Source organism: Clarias gariepinus, chromosome 7, assembly GCF_024256425.1.
Source record: "Clarias gariepinus isolate MV-2021 ecotype Netherlands chromosome 7, CGAR_prim_01v2, whole genome shotgun sequence".
Classification (NCBI taxonomy): Eukaryota; Metazoa; Chordata; class Actinopteri; order Siluriformes; family Clariidae; genus Clarias; species Clarias gariepinus.
Genome location: NC_071106.1, coordinates 27,678,539 through 27,693,021, shown reverse-complemented (window position 1 = coordinate 27,693,021; position 14,483 = coordinate 27,678,539).

Here is a 14,483-nt window from a genome sequence, read left to right as displayed (position 1 = left end):
ATATAATTTGTATTGTGACATCACTTCATGGGTTGTTCTGTGACATCATCCCACAGTTATGCAGTTCCATGTCTATCACGCACGTTAGTTGTAGTTGTTGTTAAGACACGGAAGGATACAGAAAGGTGTGGAGCACACAAGCTTTTGACCGTGAGACAGTAAGCTAAAAGGAATACAGTAAAATAAGTTGTTGTAACTGTAATCTATCGAAGCTACAGAACACAGCAAGCGACTCGTCGTGACTACAGTGGATTTATGCAAGAAACTGTAACAACCCTTGTTTTTGATGTTGAAAATAAACAAGAGACAAAGAAATCAACGAAACGTCTGATGTCGTCAGTGACACTGTGTAACTAAAGACACGCGTCAGAACTTGTGAATAACATGCACCTACACCACTGTCCACCTTTTCTGTGCCCAAACAAAATATGAATTTAGGAAATAAAATGACTTGTCATGTTGCTCAGAATACCGCATCGAGCACTGCTATCTTTCACATCTGATGCATAGTTGAAGTGAGCTCAAAAAGACTGTGTATGTTACTAAGAGCTGTCGTGGTTTGTACCGTTAAAAAATGTTAGAAGCATCAGTGTGTTGTTCATTTAATTAAATATACAGAGCAAGAATAATGATTTTATTTTTAATAATAAGTGTCAGCTGAGACAAACATTTGATGCATAATATTTAATAAATAATGAACATGTCGTACTTGGCATCCTGATAAAATAGGCAGTTGTTTTTAATTAATTTATTTATGGATTAATATAGCTAATAAAAACATCTTACTTACCTGTTTAGTGAACCATACCATTATTTATCTACTGTATTCTCTCAGTCACTCTTTCATTTGTTCACTCAATCATCTACTTGTTTATGAGCTTTATTTAGACAGTATTAGCTTTCTATGTTTGACTAATAACTCATTAACTCACATGTAATTACTTTGATGATAATATTTCTGACTAGCTTATTTCTGCAGCATTTTTTCTGCCTCATACCTCAAAATTCTAGGTATACAATACTGATATATAATACAGATAGAGAGAGAAACTATGCTGGGGTCTGAGACCACATTGAAAATGTATTATATTTAAAACTGTGAATAAACAAAGTTTTTGAATGTAGAAAATTGTAGAAAAAAAAAGAAAAAAGTGGAACATCCTGCCTAACCCATCACATTATTGGCTTTCAAAAATCAACACAGGCATAAGTCACTCACTCAACTTCTATACCGCTTTATCCTGTAAACAGGGTTGCAGGGCCTGGAGACTATCACAAAAGACAAAGCAGGGTACACCCAATGTGTACATACAGTACATTTAGGCATTTGGCAGACGCTCTTATCCAGAGCGACTTACATTTTTATCTCATTATACATCTGAGCAGTTGAGGGTTAAGGGTCTTGCTCAAGGGCCCAACAGTGGCAACTTGGTTGTTGTGGGGTTTGAACCTGGGATCTTTCGAACTGTAGTCCAATACCTTAACCACTGAGCTACTGTACTCGGTGTACCAATCAATACAAGTTACTTACAAAAGCGTATTATACTATATCTATAACTATATCTTAATTACAAGCAATATAGACAGTGTATGTATTTATTTTTGTGATAAAATAAAAAAAAAGTTATATATATACTGTATATATTATAATGAAGATTTGGGTTAAAAAAACTCATGTTTAGTTTAACAAATATAAATGTTTAAGAAAGTTGTTTTTTGTCACTAATAACATTTATTTCTTTTAACTTAACTTTTTTAACTGTTTTACACAAAATATGCGGTATGTGTCATTATAGCAAAAAAAAAAAAAAGGAAAATACCAAATGAAGTGAAAAATTCCTGTGCTGGTTGACTGTTGGCCCTACTGTGTTTTCAGGGCCATGGTGCATTCAAGCAATGAAGGATTCACTAATCCTAACCCAGGGACACCAACACTTACTGTAGTCACTGTGGAAAACCCACATGAATGATTTAGTTATTTAGCTAGTCACTTATTTAACAGTCTAAATTCAATCTTAGTCCAACCAGATTTGAATATTAAGACGGTCACCTGAGAGGCCAAGGTTTTTGTGCTGTTTTCTGTTTTCGTGTTGTGAGTTGATGGAGGATTTTTTTTTATCTGGGATTTTCAGTGTTTCTCTTCTATCTATCTCTTGCTGTCTGCTGATAAGAAGGTTAAAGCCTGACTTGTGCATAATGACAGTGGGGCACCACAAAAGCTGGCAAACTGTTTCTGTCAGTCTCACTCTCTCTTTCAAACACACCAAAGGCTTTCTAGTAAAGTCTGTCCACTCTGTAGATATCTTGGCAACACTCCCTGGCAGTTATTTTCAGCCCTATAAACTTGAATGGGGTTCAGGTCTATGTTGCAAAACTGGATATACAAAATGAGATTTCAAAGATAGATTTAATATACAAAGATTTACCAAAAATGGTGTAAACCACAGCAAAACCTAGGCCCAACTGACTAAATATGTCCAGATTTACCATTTAGATTGAAATGTTTTACAATTTAAATGTTTTATCATTGTCAGCAAAAAAAGTGAAAAATGAAGACAAAAATCATTCTATCTTACTATGAATGGGATGATATGTATCAATACAATACAATTGAAAGTTAAAACAATATATATAAATATAAGTATATACTGTATAGTATATAGTATATTATGTCTTTAAATAATGTCATTATAATGTCATATATTTTATTATTTCTACATATATATCTACAGTATATACCTATATATGCAGTATATATGCAGAAAAGTGCAAATAATGTGGTCATAAAACATTTATTTTCTGCTAATATACAGTATGCATTAATGAATTTCCCAATCCTAGAGGTGATTTTTTAGCATAGACGGAATCAGTAAAGAAATGCTGCCCAAATGCACCATAATAATCATTATGCATGTTTGTGTCCATGTCGACATAAACGTGTGCAAGTGCATGGCTCTATGACGTATTATCTGAAACAAGCAATGAGAATTAGGTTCCTCCAGTCTCTGGCTGGTTTGTGTCATATGGGTCAAGCTGTGCTAATCAGGGTGAGCACAGTGCTGATATGTTAAGAAAGAGAGCACACACACGTGAGTGAGAGAGTATAAATGTGTAAAAATACAGTTCAAGCACATGTTAAAATGAGTAATAATAAGTTATGAATATAATATCAAATACTGTATGGGTCTAATTTTTGGGTTAATGCCATTGGTATATTTTGCACATAAATATAGGTTCTGTTGTCTTAATAGCAAAAAAAAAAAAAAAATGAAAATGATGCTGATACAAAGCAGACCACACAATATATCAATTATTTTCCATCATTACCTTGCATGGACTTTTGTTGGAAGGGTGACTTTGCATTTCTTAACTAAGACTAAGTTCTGGAGTATTTAAAATTTACATCGTCATATCCAGAGTTATTATAGGTCAAAGTCACTGGTTTCCAACCCCGGTGCTGAAGGACCCCCGGCTCTGCACACCATTTTTTTCTGTTCCCAGCATACCTGGCTAAACAGCTAATTAATGTATGACAATGTTAATTGTCATTCATTAAACAGTTTAAAAAACAGATTTTGTGTTTAAGTGCTGTGTTTATTGTTGTGTCTGTCATTGTGTTTACTTAATAAACCACGTTCTTTTAGAACGCCAAAGGCTTTTCAGTAGGTGTACACAATCACTCCCACAGCTCACATTTACATTGCTTCCCTTCCAAAGCCCTACACCAGGGCTCGGCATAAACTTCCCGGCACACTAGCATCACACTATAACAAGAAGTTAAAACTGACACAAAATGTTATCTTCCAACAGGACAATGATCCCAAACACACATTAAAGCTGGTTGTGAAATTGAGAAAAAATAAAAATTAAAAAATTAAAAAGAGGAGCCTTCAGGAGCCTCAACCCCATAAAATATTTATGAACTGATATTAAAAGTTCATAGTGCCGGAAAATGTTTATGTTATATTTTTAAACCAAAAATAACAAAAACTTGTGCACCAGATTCTTGGAAAATGTAAATCCATATTTAATGAATGGTCTAGCATATTTCTGTGTTTTTAATGAATTTTTGTGGCAGAATTTCTAAATTTTGTTATAAACTAGAGAATTTTGTCAGTTTTAGTGCTGACCTCTTGAACATTACATTCATAATGCATGCCTTCATGATTAGAATATCTTTAATATTCATTTGTAACTAAATAATAATAATAATAATAATAATATTAATAATAATAGTTATAATAATAATAATAATAATAATAATAATAATAATCATTATTATTATTATTATTATTATAACTATTATTATTATTATTATTACACACACACATACACACACACAGGTTTAATATAAGCAAAGAGACCACATTTATTTCTCTCAAATTGATACCTATATATATATAGTTTCTGTTCAATTATAAAACCTGAAGAAAAAAAATGACATTAAAACACAGATAATTTACTTTAGTCATTTGCGTCATCTCAATTTTCCCAGTGTATTTCAGTATAGGAACCAGCTGCAGAGCCAATGACATTTACCAAAAACTAACTAACTAACTAACTAACTAACTAACTAACTAACTATCTATCTATCTATCTATCTATCTATCTATCTATCTATCTATCTATCTATCCATCCATCCATCCATCCATCCATCCATCCATCCATCCATCCATCCATGTATTATTTTAAAATTACAATTTTTAATTTATTAATTAGGGAAAAAAAATCACCCTTGTGAATATAACTGTACAGTCCAACCCTAACACTACTATTCATTAGCATCTCAATTGATGTGTTTTGTGCTAATCCTGATCTTTTTTTATCCTAAATGGTAGCTGACCTTCTCACTGCCAAAATTAGCATTTAAATTGCCTCTCTAGCCATGTCATAGACTTTCATAGACTCACATTTAATTCCCATAAAAGAACCAAAGAAAAATGGGCCTCAACACACCATTAGCACTTAATAGACTCTCAAAAATGCTAGAAAACATTTAAATGGTGAAATAAACTGCATATGTTTGTGTGACAAACGGTTGTTCGACTGGTTATGGCTGCGAACACATTGTCCTTTTAACCAGCTTCATTCAGAAAATGAGCTACAATTAAGATAAAAAAAGTACACATTCGCAATTAGTGAAAATTTTGATTTAAGTTTTAGAATTATTTTGGAACAAAATAAAGTTTTTTTTTTCATTAGAATGCAGACTAAAAAAAGCTCTAAACTTCAGTATTTGTGGGGCCTTTCCTGTCAAGAATCACTCTTTCTGTAGTTTTTAACAAGGTTGGGAATACTTTTGGAACCCTTCCTCAATGTAGAACATTTTATATCATCATCCCTGGGGTTTCTATTATGTATTGCTTTTTTTAATAGAGACCACAGGTTATAAATTTGGTTTAAGTCTAGAGACCAAGACAGCCTTTGTAAAACCTTGATTTTGTGTTTCTGCAACCCATTTCATTGTCAGTTTTTATGTGTGCTTTAGGTCATGGTTGCAAGATTCTGATTTCGAGTTGATTCTACCACTGACCTTAACAAAACTCGTGGGCGACTCAAAACATCAAGGAGCCACCACTGTATTTTATGCGGGTAGGAGATGCTGTTCTTTGTATGCCTTTACCTTTTTTTCACCAAACATCATCATAGTGTATGTGTGTGTGGAAATATAGAATAATTTTGTTATATCTGAACACAAAATGCCAGGTGTAAATACAGTGTTAAATGGTATAGATCAGATTCTGGGATCTTCTTCTGTTCATGGAGGTGCCATCTCAACTGGATATTATAAAACAACGGAACTCAACTAAACAGTAAGGTTCAACAAAAATTCTGAAAGTTGAACTTTGTTTCTCTTAGCATGCTTTGTGGGCCTTTTCCCAACATTTACATGTTTTGGTAAGTTCTTCACTGTGGCCCTGATATGTTTTTTTACCTTGAAATGTTATAGTTGAATTGGTTTTATCCATGGATGACAAGGATGTTTCCAGTGTGCTTTCACATTTATATCCTAGTAAAAATAATAATAAAAAAAAAGGTTACAGATGACAATAAACCTAAGCTAAATAAAATGGTTTTATACAATATTGGTCCCAATAATTTGGGCATATACAGTCTTGACAAAATAAAAAAAAAGATAAACCAAAATTCTTGCAGGAATGATTTTAATTGACTTATTAGTTCCTTTAAACATCTGAGGAAAATATAATGTAATCATCATGAGCAGTATCTGTATTATATTAATGTTTTTCTCATTTTCATGAAGGGTGCGAATAATTCTGTAGTTGCCTGTATGTATTCTAATTACCCCTTGGTACAATCTTATCCTATGAGCATAATACTGTACAATTCTTCACAATTTGTGTGTGATAAATGTCATTAGATTTTAGTTAACTTTACTTTACATCTTAATTTCATGTAAATGCACAAATCAACTAATAACAATCAAAACCCAATCCATCACTGTAAGGAATTTGCTGTCCAAATCGCTGTAACAAAATACAAAATGTGTAGATCTGGGTATGTTTCACAAAACACTGGGGTCCCTGCACTATAATTTGAGAACCACCCTTTTTATATTGGGATTATCTGAATGCAATAGTTAAAGACAATTTCCCTTGCAATTTACAATTTACTGGAAACAGGATCATAGGTACCCAAGGCTCAATTATACCTGTGAGGAGCAAAGGCTAGGTCATCCAGTCTGATACCACAGAAATGCTAATGTAGCACAAATTACCAAAAAAAACAAATGGTACTAGATGGAAAGAGAGCAGGTTGTTGTTCCAGCCTTCAAATTCCCTAGATCTCAATCCGAGCAAGCATCAATGGAATGCACTGGACAAATAAGACCGATCCATGGAGGCCCCACTGCTCCCGCTGCCGCTAATGTAACCGGTAATCCGCAACTAAAACACACCAGCAGACGTCTTGTGGAATCATGCCCCAAGCGGCCAGTGCTATCCCAGTGGAATAACGAGAACTTCTCCCAGGAAACTTACAGTAGGGCATGAGGCGGGGTACACCCTGGGCAGGTGTCCATTGCAGTACACACACATTCATTCACGCACTACAGACACACTATTGGACTGTGGGAGGGAAATAGAGAACCCAGAGGAAACTGACTAAAGACAGAACATGCATACTCCACACACACATTCCCAAGGCAGGAATCTGGACCCTTAACATGCAAGGCGACTGTGCTAACCACTACATCACCGTGCCACCTCTGGCTAGCAATTATTATACCAATTTAGATTTTTTCTATTTAGATTCTCTACCTGACACATGAGGACATGAGCTCAGGCTCTTGGATGAATTAGATCTGTTGCTGTTTGGTAACATGGGGGTAACAGCTTGCTGAAACACACTGGCTTTACTCTGTTTGCCTTCTTCTTCACTTCTGCTTTTTCTTTCCCTTTGAAACTACTCACTCTTGCTAATCCGAGATCCTGCTGTCTGTCTGAATTCTCATATCTCTACTCAGCAGCCATCTGGCAAAAAAATAATTAATAAATAAATCGCATACAGACCAACGAACTGCTGGATGTTCACTAGCCTCCAAACTCAGTACCAGTAAATGCAATAAATATCAATGGAAAACAAAAGGCAGTCAGAATGATTGATTATTTCATTTAATATTAACACCACTAACAAGTGAACAGAATAACAATAAAATATATACAGTACCAAGAAAATGGCAACAGGATCATGGGTGCCGATGGTTCATTTATGCCTGCGGGGACCAAAGGCAAGCCCATCCAGTTTAATGCCATACTGTAGAAATGCTAATGTTGCAGTAATTGCATCACAGTATTGGGCTTAACAGGCAAAGAGTTCAAGGTTGTTGATCCAGCCTTCCAATTCCCCAGATCTCAATCTGAGCAAGCATCCATGGAATGCACTGGACAATCAAGACTGTTCCACAGAGGTCCCACCCCACAACCCACAGCATTTAAAGGAGCTGGCCAAGACATCTTTAAAATTATGCCCCAAGGGGCCAGTGCTATCTCAGTGGCATAAGAAGAACCTACACAGTGTTGGGCTTCATGTATTTTTGGGATTTGGGATTGAAAGTTATGACTGATCGTTGTATTAATAGTATAGTTAACTTAGACTTATTGGTGGGCTGATTGGTCAATTTTAATGCAGCTTCAAAATGTATATAAGTAATGTGTGTCATGTTAGTTAATTCTCAAACATTTATAATATTAAACAGTAAAGAGTATATTGAAACAAATAGTTTTCTTGGCAGGTGTTTATAGTCTACCGCATATGTGCATTTTGAGTTAAAGTCAAAAGCACCCACAAACAGATTTTTTAAAATAAATTTCTGGTATTTGTCTATTATAAATTTAATTATACTAAATATTTTTTATATACATTAATATCTTATGATAAACGACAGGTTATAATACTCTGTTTTGTTCCCCATCAGTGAGAATAATTATTGTAGTATTGTCTTGTACTTTTGACATTAACTGATAATATGGCATTTAGCTCATAGCTGGTCTTTATTCCCATCAGATTTCTTAGTATATATACTAAGTATATAGTGTATGCTAAAAACAATCCGAAATAATTTCAAAAAACCATTTCACAAAAACCTACATTTCAAAGTTCATAGGATTAATTGTACAGTACTGTGCAAAAGTCTTCAGTCACACCTCATTTGTTCATATTAAATAAAATCATTTGATTAAATTAAAGTAATGGGAATAAATGTTTTACTGCAAGTAGCTGCAAAGTGGCTGTTCCAACCTCTCACTATTCAGCATCACCAGTATACTAATCACCAGCCTGACCGTCTGCAGCTGTTTCTCACTATTTCATGTCTTAAGTTAGATGTTTTTTACACACTGCCTGACCATTTCAGAAGTGTCAAATTATTGGCCTGTATCAAGCAGGAAAACAACAATGGGGATTTGAAATTACTGGATCTTAAATATTTGGTGGAGGTTTGCTTTTTTTTTTTTTTGCCTCTTGCTGTTGCTCTCACTAACACTGGTTTGCTGTGTTTATGAGCCGTGATGCACTCCACAGTAATATTTTTGAAAGAAAAATAAACAAAGAGATAAAGCCACAACTCTCAAGAGACGTGCAAGAGCTTTGTGTAGATAAAACTTGAGGCTGCACTCAATAAAAAGAGCATTCAGACAACTCAGTGCTTCAGTGCTTTGAACCACACAAACTGTGATCACTTCTGGCTTGGTGTTCTGCTGCTTGTGTGTATCATCGAGCTGCGCCCTTGTGAATATGGCTGATGGATGGATGGATGGATGGATGAATGGATGGATGGATGGATGGATGAATAGATAGATAGATAGATAGATAGATAGATAGATAGATAGATAGATAGATAGATAGATAGATAGATAGATAGATACTTTACTAATCCCAAAGGAAATTTAAACATCCAGTAGCAAAGATAGTAATAAATAGCACTCCTCATGTATGATACAGTATTGCTTAATTATATATAGCAGTCATAGCAGTTATAAATGTTTGTACGCACCAAAATTCTCTCTCTCTCTCTCTCACTCTCTCTCTCTCTGATAATGAGTAAACAAACTTCAACTGCTTTATTATAGAAATTATTATTGGAGTATTAAAGATTGTTTTTGTAATTTTTCAGTTTAACAAAAAGTAATGATGCAGTCTATACTATACGTCTGGTATTGGTTTGCGTTCTTGTTCCCATATGATTCCGAGTGTGGATTGGAGACCTACAGGAAATGCCAGTGAGCAGAAAGGAAGCAGCATCACATCACCAGCTCCATCTGAGCCCTCCCTGATTTAACTACTGTATATTCCTTGGAGCAGCTTTCTGCAGGTTTACAGTACAGCTGTATTTGTGGTCGAAATTGAATAAACAGCAGTCAGAACACTAAACTTCCACCTTTTTTAGAAGAGATCTCTCTAAGGATGTTTTTTAAATGGGAATTGTAAAAGTGTAGAAAACCCCAAATGAACGTGTATACCCATGGTGAGTGTGTGTCCACGTGTGCATGTGTTAGATGATACAAGAGATAGTAGAGGGGCAGATGGTGAGGCTGAGACACAGCCATTAGCCAGAATATCTGTTGATTCCAGGCCAAGAGCTGTGTGCATGTGGGTAGCAAGCACCCTAGCACACTAACATACTGGTTTTCAATATGCTAAAGTCTCCATATCCTGGAGACTTCTAACAACATTACTATATAACAATTTTATATATACCAATTTTATCAATTTGTTTGTACTGATCCCTTTGTACAAATTGAAAAAAATCATATTATATGATTTTGTTTTATGTTTCATGTTGTAAATCATATTGTGTTCTTTGACTTTTGATAGTATGTAATAAACATGAGAGATATGAGAACATGGGGAATATAGCCTATAATAAACTTAAGTAAAATGTAAAAAATTTGTCATAATTATCAAGTCATCAGTCACATTAACGAAGGTGTGTGTACATTGGGCAGTGCAGACTAACATCATTATCTGATACTGACACAATTTCAACAACACAAAATACAAGAAAATGTTTTACAATTAAAGTCTGACCTAGTACAATACATACAGCATCTCTTCAGAGGTCTAGTGGAGCTAGGAGAATGGGAACCTACTCAATATCAGGCAGGTGGGCATTATGTTATGGTGGATCGTTGTGTACGTGCATGCAAATGTGTGTGTGTGTGTGTGTGTGTGTGTGTGTGTGTGTGTGTGTGTGTGTGTGTGTGTACAGCAGGAGTTGACAGACTGATACAGGAAGTGTGGTGTCACTGATTGATCCCCAGAGCTCTTGTTCATTAACTTGTCTATCATCCTTTACCCATGAATGACAGATGAGGAAAAAGGAAACAATACATCATAAGGCAAAAAAGAGCAAAATCATCCTCACATCCCTGAAAAAAAAAAAAAAGATAGGATAAAGAAAAGCTTAGGATGAAAAAAGCCTTGATGAACGCTACAAAAAGGTTCATTTCTTTCTTTTTTCTTTTTTCTCAGTGACCAGGGAGGTACCGTGAGTGGATGTCATGAGCTCTATCTATGCATAGATAATAATTTTCCCTAAATGTACTATGTAAATGAGTGTTTGTACAGTATAGAATCCTGAAATGGGCTGGTGTTCGATCCAATCAGTGTCCATGCCTCATATTTCTAGCGTACAAACCAGTCAATTAATGGAATATAATTTACTAAATATTTATATATTATTTATAGTTAGCATCAGTTTAAATAATATATAACAAGAATAATGATTAACAAATTGTAACAATTTGAAGCTCCAAAAAAGTGTATTTTTGAACTGACTTGACTTAATGACTGAATAACTAATAATTATTATTTTTGAAAAATCACGAATGTATAGTAGGTGTGTGTTTCTTTTGTTTTAGCTAACAGAATTTATATGATTTTTATATAATTAAAAGTTGCAATAAATAAACAAAAACTTGCAGCCAATTTCATCAAATAGATAGGGGTTAATAAATATTGCATAACTCATATGTAAATATGTAAAATAAAACAATCATATGTGCTTACACAAGCAGGACAATAACCACTTCTAACAACCATATAACTATTTTAATTAAGACAAAGTTAAATTTTTAAGTAGAAATAGAACATTAAAATGTTTAATATCTTCTGTAAAAAAAAAAAATGTCTTACTATTCTGACTTACTAGATTAGATGAGATGAAAATGTAATGTATAAAATATAATGAATTAAGAATATTCTGAATTGCCTAATAGGATTTTATTACATTACAGTTTAGAAATTTATAAGATTATATTATAATAGTAATAGTACTGCAACTATTCCTTAAGTAAACATAAAAAATTGTAAAATGTATGTATAAACATTATTTGGGTGTACACTTAAGCAGCACTTTATCACTTCACCACCCTCATTTTTCACACTCCTGGGGTACTTTTGGCAATTTGACAGGCGGCATTGATGCTTTCACAAATTGCCTCCACTCGCTTTTATCTTTAAATAGTAAGTCAGAATTTTCCTTTGATTATTTATTTACATTTTATTACCTCCTCTGCAAGCAAAACAGTCTCATCTTCTCTCCATTTTCACTTTCTGTTTAAAATCATTTTGATCAAATTATGAAAGTCCTACACAGTCCTGTTATAGGGGCTTAAAACCATCATACAGTCGAGTCACGCATCTGTGAGTTTTGTCTGTGTGTTCAAAGATTTCAGACAGCTGTTGCTGATTTCACTATTTAGCTTTTTCAATATTTAAAATTACAGAAACCTGTCCAAACTACAACACCTCCTATAATGTGCAGCCCACTTTTGTTGCTGTCAGTGCTATAAACAGTGACATCACATGCTTTCCTAGGAGCAGTCCTACTCCTTACTGAAAGTAAGAATTTCTTAGATTCCTAGGAGTAATTTTGAAAAGCTTAGTAAATATGCGCCCTGGCCACTTAGCCAATTAGATTTACTACCTATTAGTCTGACTTGCCTGCCTTTTAGTGTAACATTTCATGTTCATTGTGTACTGTGTAAGTCAGGGGTGTTGAACAATTCTGCCAAGGTTGCATTAGGCTTGTAAATGGCTATAACTTACAATGACTTTTTCAAATCATATTTTAGATTTTCATAGTAATTTTAGTAAAATTGTCATAAAAGTATTTTATAGAACAATTAGTAACATAGCATATTGTATACCATGCATTAAATAATTAAATAACTAATTTGTGCTAACATTACTCCTTTTTCTGGGAGTGCATGACCATGTCACACTCAACTTAATTGTTCAAATCACAAAAACAATTCTTTAATCCTGTTATTCCAGAAATGCCAGCATCCATTTTTAGATCTTAGACTGACAGAAGGTAGGTGTGATTTTAACTAGTATTTCAGCACTGTGAGATGTAAGCCAAAATGCACTATACAGTGGTGTCTGCAGAGCATTAATGGCCACTCCAGGCCAATCCAAGACCTGGTGTGTTGAGTAATGGTAACTGTGGGCCACTTTAATATTACTTTTTGCAAGTTCATGTGGGCTGAATGAAAAAAGCCAGGGGACTGCATTTGTTCCTATCGGCCATGTTGTGCTCTGTAGACCAAAAGTGGAATTGTAAAGAGTTTTTAATATTATGACAAGGATTAAAAAAAATATTGTCCCTTTTCTGACTATGAAATCATTTCAAAAAAGCATAACGTACAATATTACATAATGCTGAGTCACATACTGTAATTGGATGTGTCTTAAATGTCAACAATCACCAGTTAAAGGATGTGGTTTGGGATGGTGTCTTGCTGATGCTATATGTTTCAGCACACTTTTAAGAGCTTACAGTGCTGTAGCTATTATTCCCACACTGTGTAGTGTTTACTTGGTCACGTGTTTTTCTTCTGGGTTATGTCACTGGTTGTCTTCATAAGTGTCACAATTACTTTCATTGAATTACTTTTTCAAATTGATCAGTTCACTCATTTATTTTGCAAAGTGCATGTTCTGTGTTTAGTACTAGTCGTTACCAACCATTTCTTTGTGTTCTAGTCTTACTGTTTCCTGAATTTTCCTTCTGGTTTCCTGGTTTTAATATTCTTGTTGAGTCTGTATCATCATACTCAATAAAGTACTCTAAAGTAAATTTCAGTACTCAGTCCAATTTCTCAAAGTTATGCTTATCACTGTTGGTTCTCACACCAAGCTCATTCCAAAGGCCAATGGGGCAATCTTCAACACCATGAAGTCAAAGGCAGACAGGGTAGCCTTCTATGGCCTGCTCATGCCAGAGGTGACAGGAAGGCTTCTTACACCACACTCAAACCTGAAGCCAACACTCCATTGGTTATAGAGGTAATGATGACGTTGATATTGGATGGCATTGGTATGGAGTTTTGCTGTTCTGTGCTTTCTCTTGAAATGCCCCAGAAGCCTCTCTTGCTGCCCATTGCCATGCCACCATGCTATACTGCTCCATCTTTGTGTCATTGTCTGATTGGCTCCTTTAATCTTATTTTATTTTCTTGTTTTGATCTTTTCCTTGTCTTGTTCAAGCTGTAAATTGAGGAGTTAAACGTTGCCTAATTGAGGAGATTTTAACTTTGCTTTTTTAATACATATTGGACTTGTTTTCTACTTTATCATTAAAATCCATTGTCCCTGCACCTGCATCTATACCCACATACCTGACAGATATGGCGTTTATAAACACTGCATCACAAGAAGCTGCTGAAATGAGAACATTTCTTTTACTTACTGTAGCCCACTGACTAGATAAATATTGTTTATTATATAACATACACGGCCATAAATAAAGTCGCAATATTTTGTGTAACTGACATTATCTTTAAATGCAGTGCATATGTGTTACTTAAACAATAAAGCCTTATGCTAAAACAATACTTACCCCAAATACAGTCATTTTAATGTTTTATTTGCTTGATGTTGGCCAATTATTTGACCCTACTGAAAAATATTATTTTTATGGCCAGGCGGTTTATTTCAGAAAACTTCACAAACTTCT